Here is a 22,080-nt window from a genome sequence, read left to right on the forward strand (position 1 = left end):
AATAGAAATGAGAAGGAAAGGCTCACATAGAGTTACCTACTGTTTAGGGCATCAGTGTAAACAATGGAAGAAATAAATGAATCTCTCTGTTTGTTCTTTTCTGATCTGGGACTTCCATTTATGGTTCTGATTTCTAAATGAGTTATTTACAACCATGTAATGGAGTATTCTGGGGTGATGATTTTTTTTTTTTTTTTTTTTTTTTTTTTAACTAAAATGCAACAATAATTAAAAGATCTACAGTCCACCCTTCAGTGAGGGGAAAGATCAAGTTTTGAAATCTGAATTTTTTTACAAAGTGCTGTTTTTGTCTCTTAGCTATTCTGAGGGATGACATTTATTCTAAGTAATTTACTGATTAAAACAAAGGTGAAGAGGGAAGCTACATGCACTAGCTGTTCAGAAAAAAATCTTACATAAAAATGATACAAATACTTTTAATGAAATGAATTAATTATTTATTTTCATTATGTCTGATCAGTTATTTTAGCAGTCATTGCTTGGAGAAGGCTAATTCACTAACCACTGCCCAACTTCACACTTTTGTGACACCAACCAGAATTTCAGAATATGACCTAGTACTTGTGTAGTTTGATTTAAAGTTTATTTCAAGAGAAGACAATGACACCTTGTCCTATCATGAAGTCTCTACAAAGGAGGGCCAGTCCTGAGGTCTTAAATTAAATTAAAAAGCTCATGCAGCAATTTCTGAACTAGTTTTTATGAGAAGAACTGGCTGGTCACAGCTTTCAGCTTTCAACTCATCTACCCTGTATGTTGCCTAGAACGGAAAACTTAATGTAGAATTGCTTCCCACTCAGATTTCTATCAATTTAGCAGAAGGTATAGTTCCCTCTTGCAGCTACCTTCTCTACTGGCATCACTCTAGAAGATGTGTTTCAACAAGCCCTCCTTGAGTAGAGCCTCTAGATGCCTGGATGGGTCCCTAGATTCCTCCCTGCAGAGAAGGCATCAAGAAAGTAATTAGCCTTCTTCCTGTGTCCACAGACCCAGTGTAGTTTGCCAGGGTTTTTCAGATTTTTTTCGCATTCAACCATGCCAGGGGTTTCTTTACTCTCTCTTGACTGAGTTGCATTTCTCCCTCCCTGGAAGAAATGTGAATTATTCCATATACACTTTCACTGTTGTTATAAATATCAGAGTAAAAAAAACCAAAACCAAAAACAAACACCAAAAAACTGTTGATGGGCCCTGCTAACTACTCAGTCTGTGAAGCCCTGTCTTTGTCAAATGTAGATCAAGTGATGTTAGCCTACACTGATGCAGCTATAGAATCATTTCCATTTGTGGTCGTATTCTCATGCATTCCTTGATGTCATCTTCTATTAATGATTGTAATAATATTTTTAGAAACTCAGGAATAAACTCAAGTTTGATATCTGTAAGTATATGTGGAACATGAGGTTGTGTGGACACCTGAAATGTATGGGACATCTGGTTTTTGAGGATACATGACTAACAGCTATTCAACATAAAAAAAAAACTCACACAAAACCAAAATATGGGAAAAGTAATAAATTAACCACACAGATATCTAAACACAGATATAGGAACAGGATATAATGGAGAAATAACAGAGACTAGAACTGTCATACCACTGATTGGCAAGCTACTGAGAGGCTCAACTAGAACTTTGTAACTGATATGAAGGAGGATAACAGGATTATCATGGGTCTCATGAGAAAGAACAAACCTACAATGGGGATATTTTATGAGATTTATGAGATTGTGTAAAATTTATGGAATGTTTTAAGTGGATGTGGATAAGGGTCCATGGTCTGGACATGGGTGTCAGACTTAAAGCCCATACTAGTTTTGGGAATTAAGAATGTGAGGGTATATGCATGTCTCACAAGTTAGTTTCAAATCTGATGAGACACAGAGAAGGAAGAAACCTGGTTTACCTGTCTTCAGGTGTATGTGAGCACTGCTGGTGTTTACATGAGTGATGGAAAAAGCCATACTGTTGGTTTTGGCGTGTGCAAGTGAGCCACATGTCAATTGTGCTTGTATCTTTGGGACACATGTTTCACCTTGCTACTGGCAGGACCTCAGAATGAGAACAGCAGCAAACGGACTGAGAGGAGAAATCTCCCAGGTCTATGAGTCCTAATTCAGCCTGCCCTTAGCATAAGCCGTCTCTGTTTCATTCCTATGAGTGTTATCTGCAAAATATATCACAGTGCTACTTAAGGAAGGGCAATAACTTCTCTCTAAAGGTAATTGAACTCCTACTCCCTTGAATGCTGGGGAACAGGCTAGACAAAATAATCACCTGATCTCAGTCCCTCTTGTGAAAACAAGGATTTCCTTTATTTCTCTCATATGGTCTATTCCATGACAGAATAAGGAAAATGAATCCCTAGAGCAAGCTCTTTCTGACTATCGTCTTGGTGTCTCCTCAACAAGAGTAAATATTTGGTGTTATTTGAAAGTTATGGAGGTGGGCTAGAAAAAATACTGTTTAAATATCTATTAACATAAATACTGTTTTCTCTAACATTTTAATTCAATAGTTCACAAAGGATCTAATTATCCAAATCACACAGTGACAAAAGCTTTTGCAGAAGATTTATTAAGCTTTATATTGGTATTTGACTTTTAATGAATACTAAGATTCACCAATAGTAAGAAAACAAAATTCTTTCAGTTCTCTTGTCCCTAGGCTTTTCTGTCACTCTTCATCCTCTAAAGTCTTCTGGTTTCTGCAGAATATGTAATCACCTTGTATATTCAAGAGTGCTTAAATGTGAACATGCACATACCGATGCATCAACTAATATAAACCCAGAAAACTTATGTTTTTACATTTGACCTTAAAAATATGATCAGGTTAACAACACATTTAAGATTAATGAACCAGTTATTTTTAGACTAAGCAAGAAGCACACGCACTCATTTTATTGTAAAAATTACTGCTCACTATCAGTGGCCTTTGTATTGCTGTTTGCACCTCTAAATTAGTCTTGAACAATTATTAATATGATCTCAAGGAATGTTTCCATTGATGGTTTCTAAAACTGACTGGTACTCTCAGGAAGTGGAAAGTGTGGTTGAGGAGTATCTGATATTACTGAAATCTCAGCAACCTAATCATGTTATATGGAAATTTCTGCAATAACCACAACTATATGTTAGTGTTTGCTTAATGCATTATTCTTTAATCTGGATAAATACGGAAAGGTTTAGCGCAATGACAATAGAAGTGTGAGACTAATAACTAAATTCTTGGTTTGGTGAAGATGAGATAAGCCACAAGTAAGAGGATACAAACTATAGCACAAGTTCACATTCTAGAAACATTTTATGACTTAGTAATATACAAAGGATTTGCCCAAAAGGTAAAATCATATCTTTGTAGCATTACACAGATAGAAAATTATGTTTTCTTTCATCTGAGTCAATTGAGGAATTCTTGTTATTCCTTATAGGAAGGGTACAGGGCACCCTTGGTATTGGCAAGTGAGTTCTGCAGTCGTAAGTTTTTAAGCATCAATTAAAAAATTTATTGCAAATAGCCAACTGCACATGTGATGTATATATGCTGCAGAGGTAACATAGGTAATGTTTCCTGTGAGAAAATCAGAAAATCAGATAATGCTCATGTAGAATTATATTTGCAGCAGCTGTATTCAGATCTATCTGGAAACATTGTCACATCGTATGTGTCAACATATCCCAGGCTTTATACAGCACAGACACAAAATGAGTCAAATGCCAGCAAGAAATGGATTCCAAGGTGGACAATGTGGTTTTGTACAGATACAGCACTGCTCTCCCATAGACAGCAAGGCACTGTCTGAATCAGGACTTTTTCATTAAATATGCCATAAAAAAAGCGTATCAGTGGAGATGTATCTGTGGGGATTATGCAAGGAAAACTGTTGGAGGACATGAAATCAGACATAGGGCTTGCTTTCAAGCTAAGAGTGGACAGACAGTCTGTATAAAAAAATGTTTCTAGGCTACCACCCACAGTTCACTTGTAGCTGACCACGATCATTCGGTTGTTAGAGACTGCCTCCTCTTAGTCTCTGATTCTGAAGACACTTTAATCAAAACAAACTGGGTTACTTTAACATGTGCAAATAACAAGTCTTTATTCCAGGTCATTTTGACTGATGCACGTTACAGAGTACTTGTAACAGCACTTCTGTAAGGAGATCTAATGGAGAGAATAATCTCACACATAAGGAAAAGGGACAGCAGGGCTAAACTCGCAATGGTAACCTTTTCTGTTAATACACCTGAATCACAAAGAGGTTATTTCTTCGCAGGATAGACGTACCAATGGCAAGTATGCAACACCAGAAATGAGTAAGTGATAAGAATTGTGACAGGTTAGGAAATAAACATCAGTAACAATGAAATCTAGAGATCAGCACTGATACAAAGCCGAGTAACGAGGCTCAAGCAGAGGCAAATTCATGAAGAGTTCTAGCATTTTTGCCAGAATCCATATTCCCTTGCTATGAGCAGATATCTCATTATCAGATATAGCCAGCTCAGCAAGATGTCAAGGGTGGAGAAAGTCATTGCTGTGTTTCAGTGTGGGAGTGACAGCCATAGGTTTAACTGCACCAGATGGGCAAACCTGTGGCATCTGAACGGTTCAAGTGTGGATCCGTTGCAGAAACTCTGATGTGAATGGCTGCGGGCAAGCTCTCCTGGTGGAAAGCCTTCTGGATCTGCACCAGAAGTGAGGAAATGAGCCAGCACTGGCTGTTTAAGCCAACATCAGCAGGTCTCTCAGGACTCAGCTGTCTGCTCATCCCACTCTCAGTCCATAATAAAGTGTTACATAAATAACTGTCTAAGGAACACAGATATCTTCTGTCTGTGGTCTGCTCTTGACTCCTCTGACATAGGGTATATGTGACTTTGGGCTATGGGAAAATTTTTCAGTATTGAGATCCTTGCAAGAAAAGATCAGCCACATCTGAGCTACATAACACACACTGTTGACCATTTAAAAAATATAACAGCTCTCATTGTGCTGTAACAATCAGTGTCCAACTGAAAACAGAAATCAATGATATAGCTGTTTTTGTAGTGTCAGTAGCACAAATTTTGTTTCACCAAATAAAGATAGCAAAAGACATATGAATCACTGTCACAGAAAATTCAGGTCAGAGAATTTCTTAAGAACTTTTTTTCCTTGTTCCTTCCTTGTGGTCTTCACTCAAAAGTGAGGATGACCTCAGCAGTTAGCAGCCCCAGAACTTCACACTGCAGCAATTCATCCACCTCAGTGCTATTCAGTGAAAATGCTATATTCCACTGCAAGTGAAGAGTTAAAACCAGACACTCAGGTTATATTCCATTATTTTTTCCTGATTTTCATAGAAAATATGTATTTTCTTCTCTTTTTAAATGTTTTATGCTGAATTTTTATTTGTCATTAAAAAAATCTCCCCCCAAAAAAAACAAACAAAAAACCCAACAGTTTTATTTAAAAATACACAAAACCCCAAAACCACTGGTGAGTCAATCTGGTAAGACACACACGTTATTGTTGTTGTTGTTATGGAAATATTCATCAATCTAAATTCCATTTTTAGTCAATAGAAAGTACCAAGAAAAATTTCAGAGCATCCTTATAACTTAGAATGTTTAGACTGTCCAACAAGACAGGAGGTTGTGTTCATTGCATGAATGTTTGATTCAAGGACTTATCTGAGTGTTCTTGAATCAGCAACTCTGCCTTGCTTTACCTGTTAGTTCTGGGGTTCATTGCACCTTAAATGGTTGAAGACCAAGGCTTATGTCTACTGATGCACAATGCTTTCTTTGTGTCCTAATGATAAAGCACTAACATGTGTTTGCAGCCAAATAGAGTAGATTTATTGCTGCCTTTGTGTTGGTGAGGTTGAAGGCAGCTGGATTATATCATTAAAACTTGTTTTTGATCTCTCCCCTGGAAACTAGGCAGAAAACACTACAGAAAAAGCAGCTGCACAGAATGGCTAGGAATTATAGTTTGCACAAATTTTACTGTTTGGGTTTTTTATTACTGGTAGTATTTGGTTTGGCTTTTAAACTTTTCAGCGCTGCATACTAGTATCTGAATGGTTGTAAGAAAAATCCGTGAAACACAGTATCATTTTTAGGTACCTGGCTAGAGTTTGCTTTTGTTGTTGTTGTTGGCTTTAGAGATATTTGTATTTGTAGTAGTCAAGAAGCCAGCAAATTCTCTGAATAAACTGCATGGACCTCACTACACCCAACTGCCCATGGCTTAAGCAAAGTATTACAGTCTTTCACTGGCATCCATAGCTGCCAGAAAATGATGATACACTGCCAGTATAACGTGCAGATGTTAGTAATCATGAATTCAGTGTTGTTCATAAAGGAATGTGGAGTGAGGAATGCCAGAGACTGTCCAGCAACATTGCGTGTGGCCAGAATTTTTTACTGAGTTCATATGTGTTCTGCGATACTGTTTGTGCACCTTCTGTCCAGATATATTTGAACACACTAGGGAGTAACTTCCTAATCAGCTGTTACCTGATGTCCATCTGTTGTCTCAAATACCGTGTGTCCTCTGTAAAATTTACTAATTTTTGCTTGTGACTCATTACTTTTATTGTATGAAGGGTATACTGTTTTGTAAAATAATAGCCATTAAAGGTGGTATTCATGTCAATTAACCTTAAGCTTCTGAAAGTCTGATGCTTAGTCTAGACTGCAACATCACTTTCCACCACAGTCAAATGAAAGTTAGATATCTCTAAAAGGAGTTTCATCCCTTTCTGAGAGAGATCTAGAACAGTGAAAGTGAACTCTTCTCTGAAAGTAATTTTCTCATTTCCTCTGAATACAGAGAGGATCTGAAGTTAGATGATACTTATCTACAAGAAAGATTAATATTAATCCGACAAAATGTAGTTGTTTATAATGTCAGGCTCTTTTTATAATCTTTCAAGAGAAATGTGTGTAATGCATCTCATCCTACAGTTAGATGTCTAAAACAAATGAGTTAAATCACATGCTAGAGCTATGCCTCCTTCTGTATTGACTACAGTCAGGTACATAAAGTCACTACCACAGACGTTGTTGAGATGTATCCCACCACAAGTAACATCCTTTATAAAAGGTTTAATAATGACATCTTTATATAAAGACCACTTATCAGTTAGACTTATGTACTGTGAATATAAATACTTTTCTCTGTGCTGAACAGATATTACATGAAGAAATACTCTTCACATGCAAATACTTATTCCTTAATTTATTATTATATATAATTGCAATACAATTGCAATGCAATAATAATAATTGCATTTAAGAATGGACATTCAGGTCCTACTCAGTCTGAAATTCACTGACAATTGACACTGATTTAAATCAAGTTAGGAAGGCAGTGTAAGTTATTAAACAGGGTTGTGTGTGCTTTTTTTTTTCTTTTCCAAAAGAAGAAATACATATTGCTATCAGGGTTTTTCACATCTTAAATATATGAAGAGCAAGGTTCAAAACTCCTGGTAGATTGTAGCTTCTTTGTGTTTCCATAATAGTGCACCCTAACCCTGACCTTGTGAACAGAAGCCGGAATGGGAATCACATCAGGAAGGGAAAGCATGCTACAGGTGGGGAAGGGTGCTTTTTGCTTGTTTGTTTCTTTCAGGAAACAATATCTAACTCTAAGGTAGCAGACTCATATTTTATCAGTCAATCAAGCTGATTAATTCCTAGAAGTGGTCAGCACTCAGGAATTGTCACCAAAAGTCAATGTTTCATAAGCAATTCTATCAAAAGAAAAGCAACTGTTGTCTGTCCCCGTGGAAAAGCGAGGGGTTTTTTGAGTAAGTCAAATGTGAACTTCTTGCACCTCCTCTCTACATGCATCCCCAGAGGATATGAACTTTTAGACCCCACTAGCTACACCACATGGCTATCTATCTCAACTTATTGCATCTCTTGCTTTTAGCCCTGAAAATCCTCAGGGAGAAAGCCAAGGGGTGCTATCAGAGCCACAATAAATCTGTGAAAGGTTTTCACTCTCTTTAAAGGACATTGGAAAAGATCCTGTATTGGCTTATGTACCAAAAATCATGAAACTTAGAAAGACTGGTACATGTTTCCTTCTAAACTCATTGTGATTACGTATTTGTTACTTAGAGTGACTGAAAATAAAATAAAATAACATAACATATCTCTTTCCCTCTCCCGTGTCTTTCTAAGCTTACCTCCCCCCAGAAATCAAAATGGAATAAAATGCAGGGAAACTTTCTGTAGCCCAAGCATTAAGGAGGATAAAAGCTAATATGTCTGTCAGCCTGGCAAGTAATAGCAGCTGCACCAGAGACAGTTGACCACCAAATGGTATCCTAGCAACATACAGTAGCATCGTTATACACAGTGCTATCAAGCCAAATTTATCCTTTTCAATATCTTAGCTTCAAGAGAGCAGGGATGAATACAGAACGAAGGATGAAAATGGTGCCTATGCGAAAGACAACATGGGGTTTTAATTTAGGCAGAGGTTATATGGAATGTCTGTGTAAAATGAATAAAGAGTATCTCATTTTTGTGACAAGAAAAGATACCTACCAGTGGTAAGACACTCTCAGACAATTATGATTCATTTTGCTTTCAGAATACTAATCTTGTGTGTATTTTAGCTTGGAATAAAATTTGCAGTATAACTTCTCTTTAATTCCATTCAAATGTTTCCATTTAATTGGGGAAGGGCAAGGGGAAATATATTTTAATTAGTCAATATTTCTAAATCTTTAAAAAATCTCTAGACAAATCCACCTGTAAATTGTCGCTTTCAAAAACAATTACAGCTTTCATTGTTTCTAATATTAAATTGGATAATTACAACTCTGTTGATAAACTCTCAAAATTGAGCAGTTTCCTCTTTTTAGACCATAAATTTCCTTCTATTCTCCTGTTGTATTTAGAGCCATTGATCCTACACTGTCCATATAATTTGCAAATGTGCATAATAATAATGACTGTAAATAGCCTTGTCAAAGAGAGGACAAATGAACCTATGTGTAGATTAATTACAGGATATATCTTCAGTTCTGAACAAAGGTTAGAAGAACCCGCTAAGCATCTAGACTTTACAGACCAGAAGAGCTGGACTCTCCTGTCTAGTGTAAATTAGGATAGTTTCACTTACCCTTGTTGAAATTAAGACACCTGACCTTAACTGGGGGTTTGGCTGAATGCAACAAGACTACTGATAATACAGACAGAATTAAAGGCAGATAGGATAGTAGTTTTTACTAAAAGCTACTCCAGCAAACATGACCTGAAGTTGAAGGTAAAACTGTCTCCTTTCAGTAGCAGATACACTGCCAAGTAAGCAGTACGTTGCAAATACCAGGACAGTGTGACAAGCTACTGATCACTGATCATTTTTAACTTATAGTTCAAACATTTTCCTTGCAGAGGATAGATACCACAGGGAATGGATTTACAAAGCTGTGTTTTATGATATACTACACATTTTTGTATGCACCAGAAAATCGGTGTGAGAAAGGTTTCCACATGACACTCTGCAGTAGAAGTCTCTGTGAAGACCTAGCTGGGGGAAAAAAAAAAAACCAACAAACAACCCAACACCAAAAACCCAACACTTTTTAATTATGCACTTTTTAAAAGAGCATAATTGAAACAAGATTTTAATCCAAAATTCAGTCTCTCCCTTAAATTGTATTTCTAATTCCTTTCAGTGATCTGTTTTGGAACACGATATTTAGCTTCTTGTCTTTTGTTATTTACATGGATGACAGCAACCCCCTTTTCCAACTATTCTGGCAATCTCTAGTGCCCAGTGGTAGTACTTCTTCATCACATCAGTTGATATCTTTTTTAGCTTCCAAGGAAAGAGTCTGCCCATAGGCATATTTTAACCTAGCAGAATAATTAATCCTACTCTAACCAGTTCCAAGGTTACCTTCTGCCCCCAAATGTCTGTCCATTCATGTAGCCAATCACAGGGAAAAAAAAAAAAAAGTATAATCACCGAAACAACAGACACATTTGCTTCTTGTAATCTGGCTGCCACTATGCAGACTGTATGTTTCTGATTAGCGTTCTCTGGGCAATATATCAAAAGAATACTGGACAAGAAAGAGCCTGAGAGCTGACAGGAAAGCTGCCCTCTGGTAGCCGGCAGCCACATTGACTGAGACATATGTGCTGAATATTTGTCTCTGAAACAAATACATCTTCAGTAGATTAGGCTATATCAGCAGGACACCAGGCCAGACCTATTCTGAAAATGCCTTAGATATAGTCAGTAAGAGAAGTTATAATTTGCTGTATAAACATGAATACTTATGAAGAGATACTAAAAGTTTTGTAGTCTACCAAAAGCAAGTGTCCATCTCATAAGGTTGTGTGGATTTTCAGTGCATGTAATTTCTGCTCTAATTTATTTCGCCAGTCTGATCTTTGATAAGAGAGAAGCTAAGGACATGGTAATCCTGCTCACAAGAAGGAGAATACCATCATCTGTGAGAAGCTAAAACAAATCTTAGTTTTACTTTCTTCTTGAAAAAATGTTATAGGAAACAGGCAAGTCTTTGGAACCATGGGGCAAGTCAAATGCAGAGCAATTAAACAGAACTCATAGAAAGGAATCAGAATAAGACTCCAAGTTTTTATGTGACACTAAATTAATGTTCCAGGGATATTAACAACTTGGCAGCTAAGTGAGCAGAGCTACTTCAAAGAAATCATATCAAAAAAGTGCTGGAGCAATCTAGCTTGGTTGATTAGAGTAGGAATTTATGAAGGCATTATATGACTTGTTTTCTTGTAATAGTAAAAACTGGATTTAGTGACTTAGGTGGTTATCTCCATTTCTAGAATTCTGTGCTCACCTAACTTTATTTTAAATTCTGTGGACATTAGTGACACAAGTGAAATGCCTGTAAGAATTTGGTGCCAATTCTTAGGCACTTTAACACTGAGAATTTTTAAGGTGGAAGAGAAGCCCATCTCCTTCAGGACTCTCTTTTCTCTATATCATGCATCAGGAAAATTCTGCACTTTATAAATCAGTAAAGAAAATGTCCTATCTTTTGTGGGCAGAGTGGGAGAAAAAAAATAAAAACTCAACAAAACAAACCAATACAATTTTAGCTACAATTCTAGTTTGCTTGGCAAAGGAAGTTTCGCTCATTGACAGGCAGGCCTTCTGCCATCTGTGTTAAGTGGGTGCATTGCAAGCACCTGGAGCTACAAGGCATACTTTCCTTTTTAATTCTTTCTTGTAAAACAGATGGGAAAAAGCACAGCTAGTAGTGTTATGCTTTGTTTAAATATAAGACGACCATCATCTAGTCTCACTGTTGCCTTTCAGCCAGATATCTACACATTTGAACTCCATTTTTAACCAGCAAAAAATGTCAGGGCTCAGGAGACTACATTATTGGGAGCTACTAACAAAGAACTGGAAAGAGGCCACAGTGACCTAGTGCATATGTAATGGCAGTATACTGATTGGAGGACATTGTAGCTTTCTGAATGTAAAGTTCTAGTTTAATGACCATTTTAAGGGCAATGCAAGAAATCATGTTATCCATAAGCTCTATGAAGGTATGGGACAAATGGGAGGATTCAAAGATGCACAGATTCAAATGGCAAAAAGGGACAATTATAGCCTTGTATACTTATTTCTTACACGCTTGGCTGTAGGATTTCTCCTAAAAAGCAGACAAAAGTTTATAAAGCCCTATTTTCATAAAGGCTTGAAGGAGAATAAAGTGGAATTAAGAGCCTTAAACTGAATAGAGTGATCCAGGAAAATCCTGCCCAACACACTGAAAACTTGAGATTCTGTAGGGGTCTAAGAGTTTCTGACCAAACACTCCTAATTTATTTAACTGTGAACATGTAACAAGTTAAGTTCTTCTTCGAAAATACCAATAATTAGTTTGGGACAGAAACCACTGACGTTCTATGCTTAGCAGCTTTGAACAGACAAAATAAATAGGTATGCTCAACTCAAGTCTAACAGCTGCAATATTACAGCTCTCATCTTTTTGTAAAGGGATGAGGAGATATAGATGTAATCTAGAAGGTTTTCAGGGAAGAAGTAGCTTGGTCTGCAAATGATGTTTAGAGTATTCACCTGAGAAGAGAGCAGGCAGTTTGTTTTTCTTTGGTTATTTCTGTCCTTGATATCAGTGGTTGTCTAATGTACGAAGGACTGCTGCTTGTACCACAGATGTGATGGCTAAGGCATAATGCTGACATGTGACACCTGTAAATTCTGATGATGGCCTAAAATACAGTTTTTCTGGATAATTGCTCTACTAGTAACTAATCATGCAAAAGGTGCTGTGACACAGGAGAAGACATCAGGCTGAATTTTAGCTTCACAAAGGTACTTTGCTGCATCTCTGAGGCAATTGTTTACATTCATGCAACAAAGAGTATCAGATATAGCCCACTATTTAGCATTTCCTATTGGTTGTATTAAACACCCCATTATTTGGCTCTTCTAAACCCCATTGCAGGAGTAATAGGATTCCTTCCACTCTAACTATATTGTGCTTTTCACTGCTGAAGTTGAGCATGCAAACTCTATTGGTCACAGCAACTGAAAACTAATATTAAAGTCACTGGTTCTTTATATGTCACTGATGTGAAGACTAGACTTCCCACCCCAAAGCAAGTTTTCTTCCTTTTTCTTTTTTCCACTCACTGTTCACTTATTTCTTCACTAAGATGAATAAATTTCTGTAAATCTCAGTTTGATTTCCAACCTCTTGAGTAGTCCAAGTGTGGACATGAGTAGTGGAAGTAGTATTCTAAGAGTTATCTTGTTGATGAAGAATACAGAGAGAAATTACTCCTTTATGTATGTGAATGATTTTTCTTGTCGTATAATTTTATTATTAGCTTTCACTGAGGGAAAAGGTCTGAAATCTTGATTGTCTGATGTCGTCCTTGCATCTGGCTCCATTAAGATGTGTTTTGTTGAATAACAGCCATTAAAGCAAACAGATTTGATCCCACTCTAATAGTACCCTGTACTCTTTGCTATTTAGTCTTTAACCAATTCTTGCATCTCTGCATACCTCATCACCCTAAGACTTTATAGTTCATATTAACAGACCCTAGTATGTGATCTGAAGATTACTCATGAACCACAGTGCTCTGTAGAACTGTACCTTTTTAAATATTGACTGTTTAAACTTGGTTCTGAGAGTGCATTATAACTCACAAGAAATATTAGTAGATCCTGTCTGTAGGCAAAAAAAGAAAAAAAAAATTTAAAAAAAAAAAAAAAAAAAAAGAGAATTACTGGTTTAGATAATTAGTAAAAGGTATTAAAAACTCTAGATAAAAAAAAATCCCTGTCAAGGTTATTAAGAACTGACCTGCAATAGGTCATACATTAATATATCTGTCAATAAGCCAGTTATAGTCGGTTGGTGTAGTTTTGATTCATTCCAAGTAAGCTGGACAATAGTTGACATTCAGTCAAGAGAATCCATGAATATTTGTTTTAAACCTCATTCCTTCTAGCTACCTCAACTATTTTTTTTTTTAACCTCGAATGTCCAAATTAAAACCTTTTTAGTATTTCAAATCTGCTAGTGATCAAAAGCTTCTGAGTGAAATACCCTGATATATCTTCAAACTCATTATTTCCCAAGGATGTCAAGATAATGGGCTGAACAAATGAAACAAATATATTTTCATTTGGATTACGTTCCAACCCAGTTTTCTGGACTTAGAGATAAACACAACAGTAATTAAAATTTAGGAAAAACTATGAAAAATAATAGGAAACACTTCCCACTCCTTTGTATTCGGTTTTCCTACTAGGAAGAAAGAAAGAAACAAACAAACAAAAAAACCCAACAAACTTTTCACCTTTCCTTCAGAATCACTAGGGAGGAGCCAGGGATTTTCTTTTTTTTTTTTTTTAAGTAAAAGTTAAAATTTCTGTGGAATAAGTAGGTAGGAATTGAACAGTAACAACTGGGAATTTAAAAGCTGTTGAAATTCTTAACTCAAGGAATGAGAAATGCATTTATACCTGAGAAAGCTGGACTGTTTCCTTACTTTTGTCTTTAGGTTTTTAAAAGTATTTTGTTCAAAGTATTACAGCCTATGTTTGGAAAAGATAGAAACTATATCATGGATGACTCACAGATTTAATAAAATATTATTTCTAAATAGACAAATTTTATTTTTATAGTGGAAGTAGACTAATTGGTAATTACAACATTATTTTAAAGATAAATTTACAGTATGTGTGTAAGAATACAGGAAACCATTAAATAATATAATTGTTAGATCTGGAGTTAATAAAAACAAGTAGTGTGGTAATTCACTAAAGGGAATTTAACTTTTTTTAAAACACTGAATTCTACTTTTGAGAGGTTATTTTCTAATCATTGTGGTCATGAAAGAATTTCATAAAAAAACATCAGATACCGGCTGATGTGAAATCATCTCTTTAAATCAACAGATTCGTAAGTTTTATATCCCATCTGTTTTTATGTAGTTAAGAAAAACTGAGACTCAGTATTCTTCCTGTGCAAAGAAAAGAGATTAATATTTATGAATTATGACTCAGATTAAAATTTATGTATTCCTTCCACAAAAGTAGGCTTACTGAATCATCATTTCTCCCCACTGAATTGCAGGTACCTTTTGCTTGGAAGGAAACTGAATTTATAAATATGTATTGTGCTGTGGGCATACTAAGGTTTAAAACACATCTGCTCATGGCTGAGTGGCAGTGAACTGCCATGTTTGTACATATATTTTGTCTGAGGAATAATTTCCCCTCCAAAAACTGTACTTGAAATAACAATTACAAGAAAATTTTAGAAAGTTTAATGTAATTTTATAATTTTCCTTCTTAAGGACTTTGTCATTATTGTTGTTGTTACTATTATTATTAAATAATAATTTTTAATATTTGTGTAAAATATTTGTGTAAAATATTTGTGTAAAAAGTGAAGATAAATCCAAGGGAAAAGACAAAATAATGTACTGCTTAGTTATAAAATAACTTGTTTGATTTCTTTCTGCTGATGATTTGTATGACTTTGTGCTTTCTTCTGTGTGTCAAATTCATGATCAGTATGAGCTTGAGCTCAATTATACTACTATGACTTAATAAATCACCTTTCATTTCAAGAAGAATGTTAGTGGGTAATAACAAATGTTTAAGGAATCACATTTTGGTTCACAATTGTTTAATATTTAAAGCTTCTTACCTCATGTATTCCTTATATATTTTCATTATTTATCATGCATATGCACCCCTCAGAAAATCAGGGATCCAGTGAAGTCTGAAAGCTCTGGGTATCCAACACCTGTGAATATAATGCCAGATTAAAGCTAGATAAAGGCAAGAATTTTAACTATCAAAGACATTTTGAAAAATAGTGCTATTTTTGCTATTTAACTTTTTGGTTATTTGTTAATAGCTGTGTAGGACATGTAAGATATATAATTCTTATAAAATATATATTGGGTTAAAGTCTAGTCAGAATTCTGTGGAAGGTTTTTAGTTTGGGGTTTTTTAGTGATTTTTTTTTTTAAATCGAAATATTTCACAAATTTTGAATGTTATATGTCAACATTTATTAGTAAAAGATGAGTACGGTACTCCATTTTCATGGGCAGTAGTACAATCAAAGTTCATTCACTAGAACTAAATAAAAGTGAGTACCAAAGAGAAATATTTACAGTGCAAATAATCACAATACATTATAAGCCCTTCCAAAATATTACTCTTTCCTTTACTTTGCTTTTTAGACAATGGACATTGTAGTTTGAAAATCCTGATATCTTTTCATGCAGTATTGCATGTTGCCATCACCAACTGGTAGGAATCAAGAGTAAGAAGAGAAATTGAAGTTGTCATCCTAAACTTCATGTCAGTATTTCAATTAGATCCAAAATATTGTGGGTCAGGATTAATCTGTCTGCAATTGGCAGTGTATTTAGACTATTTCAGGATCTTTCAAACTGCTGTTATATGCAACATAGTCTTTAATACAGCTTTTTTGTCTGTGTAAAACCGGACTTATTTTCTGGAGACTTAATGTATTTGAAATCTTTATTGAATGTCCCCTCATTTATTTAAGAAGTTCTAGTTTAAAATATGTATTATATCACTGAATAATAAAAAGTTGGATTTTTAAATTTTTCTAAGAATCATGTTTTCCATTAAAGGTTTTTTTCTTCCTCTCATCATTGAGGCATTTTAACAGCGTAAAATAAAATAACGCTATTGTCTCATAATGCATAATGGAAATGAGAGAAAAACTAGATTTTCCTAAAAACTTAGGCAACAAATTAAAATTAGATATCTAAATATTTTGCCTTGGTGAATACAACAATAAAGCAAAGGGTCTTTGAAATCTGTTATAAATTGACTACGAGCTACATCTTTTCTAGTCAGCAACATATCATTGACCCACGTGCAGAATGGCTTGCTGTGGAAGGGCTTGAATTTGAATGTTCTGGGATAGGTTACCCAAATTTAGGGCTCCAAAAGGCCGTTTCCTCCCACAGCAGAAAGTATCAGTTATAAATGGAGAATCTTCAGCTACTGTCAGTAGCTGACATGTCACTGGATTTTTGGCACAGTCATAGCATTGAAGCATGGTAAAAAATACTCCTTGAAACAATAATATTGTTTAAAAAATAATCCACAAGATTAAACTCTCAAATGGAAAGAAATTCCCGAGCACACAATCCAGAAAACAGCTTTTCACTAGAATTTTCCTCATTAATCTACGTGAACTTAACGCTTATTTTTCCTCCTTGTTAAGATTAACTGGAAAACAAGCCTTCCTTTTCAATGTTTCAGAGTTAGTTTAATTTTACATTTAAAAGAAAATGAGACTTTCCAAGTTTTACATGAGTAAACATAAGGAAGTGTTGAAAGGGGATAGTTTAACAACATAAGGTTCTGTAACTTTTTCACTCTATAAATTAATATTCCTTTAAAGATAACTAGTAATCAGGCTTTCATTCAAGATGTGGAAACTGAATTCTTCATGACAATTTAAACATGGATTTCTTGTGTCCTGAGATTCTGGTGATTCAGTTAGACATTTTTTTTTTCTTTCTGAATCCAAAACTTATTTCAGCTTACATTAAATTTATAAAAATCTATGAAATCTATAAATCTATAAAAATAAAGATGAACCTGCGATTTCAAAATTAAAAAGGGAACAGTAGGATTCTTTTTTTGGGACTGAGAGATGGCCAAAGTCTGAAGATAATCAGGTGATTGTGGAAAAAATATATAGGCTGGGTGCCATTGTTTAAGTGTAAAGTTGGTTTAACTAATAAAATCTTAAATTCTTCAGTATTATTCATCTGTAGAATTTGTTTTGCAATCCATTTCCTATACAAAATTCTGCTTCAGTAGTCCCTCACATTCATCCCTGTGCATACATGAAATAAAGAATTTTTGTGTTTAAACTGTCTGGAAAAGAAACTCAGTCATATTATTTACTGCATTTTGAAAACTATCTCTGACTATAATGAGACAATTTGTGTCTGAATGTTATTGATTTTCTGATCAATATTTAGCAAATTAATCTCTTCCCCCCCCCCCAGTTTTTTTTAAGTAAATAGGTCAGAGAATTCCTCTAAGAGGAAACAGTAGTCTCATTGCTGTTGTATCAGATAAATAAATGGACATAAGGTCATTTGGAGTCCTAACCATTACATAGTAAAAAAATAAACAAACAGGATATTTTGCCATCATCCACTCTTTTTATAGTTGGAAAAAAAAAAAAAAAAAAAAAAAAAAAGTGCAGCAACAACAGCATTTTAAGGGAATCCGGGTGATCTTAATTCATGATGGATGTATTTTCAGAAAGGCTAGCAGATCAGATTCAAAAGACGATTTAGGCAGAGAAATTAATGGTTTCAAGATAACAATGAACAGAGGGGTAGGCTAATAAAGATCTTCAGGTTTACAACTTGTTTTGAATGTCTTTTAATACCCATCACTTCTCCATACAGTCCCAAAATCCTATTCTGAATTTAGCTTACAGGAATTTATGTAATGTGTCTAGGGTAACATAGTATGTCAGTGTCACAGTGGGATCTGCTTTTTTCTAGTTCTGTATATTGTCTTCTATGAAATAAAGGAGGAGAAACATGGATAACGATTATTTTTCTCCCCCTTTCTCTCCTTAAAATATTATATTTCTTAATAATATTAATAATATTAATAATATTAATATTAATATAATAATATTACAGCATTTCATAGAATTGAAAGTCATGGTAAATTGCTATGATTTCAGTTTTAATCTTGGATCACATAGTTGCAGAACCTGTCCAGTTTAGACAAATCATTAACGCATCCTTAAACCTCTTGATGGATAAGGACTGAAATATCTTCAAAGAGCCAATGAAAAGGCATTTGGTATAAATTTGGACACACAGTCTTAAATCTAAATGCCTTTAATTTTAGAATAATTTTATTCTTTTAGGTATATGTGCATTTATTATAATGAAAGTAGTAGAAGTTGCACAGAATCATATGAAAACATTTTTTGTTTAATTCACACTGTACAAACACCCAAAGAGGAGTCAAATTATTCATACTTCTCACTGGTGGCAATTAGGTGCATTGTCTGCTTAATGCAAACATACTTAACTGTATGCACTGGAAATAAGTAGGCAAATTTTAATCAGTTTTCAAACCTGCCTAGTGTTGAATTCCTCTTTATATAATACAGGAGGTTAAAGAAAATCCATGCTCTTACAAAGGAAACTTTCTATTAAACCATTATGTAAAAATCTTTTATTTAGCCTTTTTTTTTCCATCAGTCACGTTAACAGGATCATCACTCTTCCTCAATGAGGCTAGCATGTCTTCAAACACAACAAAGTTTACTTTTCCCAGCATTTCAATTCTTATCCTCTGTTTAGAAAAAATAACTTCTTCATAGAAGAGTTAGAAGCCCATTAATTTTATTAGATAAAGAAGTTACCTATTTTACCCTCAAACTAAATAAATAAATAAATAAAAGCACAGAACAATTTTTACAGAAGTTAGTAGACCTCATTATTCAAGCAATAAATAAAGTGAATCCATATTGGCCCTGAAAATATGGGTGGAGCTTGATTCTGTTGTATGCTATTTTTGAACATTTATGTGAAAAGTATAATGGACTCTCTGGGGTCTTTCCCATGCCACATAAGCCACTGATTTACAGAAACAAGGGGAAGCTACGAAGCTGTGGATACCACCTGTCTCAAAGATGTGCATTTGCTCCACATAACCTTTCATTATGCTATGCAAAAATGCTATATGCTACCTTCATCTTCTTAAGAAAGTTTACCTATTGAAAACAAGGTCCGGGATTCGGGTTTATCTCTAGCAGCTCTGTTATGAAGAGCTACAGGCATCACAGCTTACAAATACATCATACCTCTTACAAATTACTTTTGTACCAGTACACTAAAGCCACCAGTGTTCTATACTAGCTGAAACATCTATTATTCATTATTTCAGGTGGACATTTAATATAACCAAACACAAGCTCTGGATATTCCCAGTTGCCAGGCTCATCCTTCATGGGCTCAAGAATATGAGGACTATCCATGTAGCATATAGCCATCATTTCTCTCCATCTGACTGATCTATCCAAAGATAGATCAAATTGAATAAAGATTGGAATACAGCTGAGTCAAGTTTTAGCAATTCAGGAACTATATTTAGTGTTCTGGACAGGCACTTTAACCATTACAATCCTAAATTAAGTACTAACTATCATTACTGGCTCTTGCCAATCTTTGTAATTCAAAAGTAAATGGAGAACTGGTCTTTAAGTCAACAAGATCAATTTGATGTCTTTTGTCTCTTTCAAATTAAACTCTAGTGATTACAAGTTATTCACGGGTAGTCTGTCATATTGATCCCACAGCTTTGTAAAAGTATTTTGTGCTGATTATAGTACACTTATTGCAACTAGTTTATTGGTGAATGTCTTCAGTTTTTTAGCTAATTGTAAACAATAAACACACACACAAAAAGAGAAAATTCTGAGTAGTAACATCAAAGAAAGATTAAACACATGCAAAATGAGTATGAGTAGACATCAAAATTTTTATGAATGTATACTTGCAACATACAGAAAGAAAAGTATTACTATTACAAAGAAAACTTGTTTCCTGCTGAACCAAGGAAACATTTTTCTGATATCTCTAACATTTAAATACTGTTTCTTAACTGAACTATTATATTAGTAAAATATAATTACCAAGGATTGGAATTCCTTGGATTTCCAAATCCAGGGCTTATCCTGGCAGATTCTTCTCAGAAAAATCCCCCAAACTCAATAACCTAGTTTAGTTTTAAGCAGCTAATTAAAGCAATGCATTTAGCAGTGTACATTACTTCTACAACCAATGAAGAAAAGAAGGAGATCATGGTGGGCTGAATAACCTCTGCAAGGGACATATTTTGTTTCTCCTCTAACTGTATTGAGCATAGGATGGGAACATATTTTTCTTAAGTAATTATTTTGGATACTTAATGTTAGCCATGGTGTCTTCACACAGAGAATAAACACAGAATAAAATAGTGGGTATGGTAGAAAGATCCACTCTCGTAAGAAAGTTATTAAACCATATCATCTCACTTGTTTGATTCTTAAAAAAATAATTCTTATTAAAAGTGCATCTCTTTCCTATCTTCTGAGAAGTCTTTCTGATTACATGTCCAAACTGTATGGACAGTAGTAAAAACTGAAAGAGAAGATTGTTAGAATCACGTGCTACAGTTGCCTTGGTAACTTCAATAACAAAGAAATAAATAAAAACTCTTTACAGGTTCTACTCAACTCACCCTAAATCCTTTCTTAACAATGCTTCCAGGTGTTTTTATTGCTACAGAGCTTTCTGTTGGCTGAATGGGCTAGTCAAAGTAAATCTCTTATTGTAGAAAAGTAGTCAGTGATTTTGTTATATACAAAAAATACTTTCCAACTTTTTCTTAGGATTACTTTCATTAATGATAAACACACAACTTTTCCCTTACAAAATATATATTAAGAATTGAACAGTATTATCTAAGACTCAATGTTTTATTAAACAGTAATAATTTAATATAGATTGTTATATGCAATCAATATTATATGATTCAGAAGCTCTTGCTACTTAAGTGTATGCAGATATTTTGATCAAAAAAGTTCAGAAAAGTCTTGTCTAGATTCCATGGTTCAGGCAAAAGTTCCTTAACTGTTAAAAAATTAAGAGATCATAGTAGCAGGGCTTTTTCACTGTATAATATGTGTCTAGGGTCCATCCTTAGGAGGCATACCCCAACCACTTAGCTCCAAATCTGACACTGTATTTGAATTTATGATTTTAAAACACAGCACCTTAATGACAGCTTACAAAACACTCTTAGTACAAGACTTTCTAATACTTTTTTAATTCCCCATTCCTGCCTGAAAACGAAACATTATTCAATTAAGAAAGTAGGATCATTGAACCACATGACAAGCCAGCAAAAGGGATCCTGTCTCTTTAGCCCAGTTTTTACACAGCTGAGAGCAGAGACCTGAGGTTTTCTCTGTATTAGGCTGTGCCTATTCTGAGCAGTGTAGGCTAATAGAAGCGGGCCTTTAAGCGAGAGTTGCACAAACTGAAAATTTTGGGGTTTTTTACATCAGTTAGGATCTAGTCTGGTGGCTTAGACTGAATATTCATGAGCTACTCTCTAGTAGCCCATTTTCCAGTCCAGTTTTACCCCCAAATTAACCTTGTTCACGAACTTTTTAACACTGCACAGAATCACAGAATCATCTAGGTTGGAAAGGACCCTGGAGATCATCTAGTCCAACCGTTGACAAAATGCATCCCAATGTGTGACAACTGAGAAAATTAAAAAACTAGTCCTGATTTGGATTAAAACACTAATGCAGAATATTATTTATGTATTATATTATGCAGAATATTATTTATATATTCATAATAGAAAGAAAATTAATTAAAAAAAGATAAACAATGCAAGGAAAAAAAAAAAAAAGGTCATTGTGGTTTTCCAAGACAGTACAGAAAGCTGCTTCAGACCATAAAAAG

This window comes from Athene cunicularia (genome assembly GCF_003259725.1).
Source record: "Athene cunicularia isolate RWA chromosome 1 unlocalized genomic scaffold, athCun1 chr1_part1, whole genome shotgun sequence".
In the NCBI taxonomy this organism is placed as follows: domain Eukaryota; kingdom Metazoa; phylum Chordata; class Aves; order Strigiformes; family Strigidae; genus Athene; species Athene cunicularia.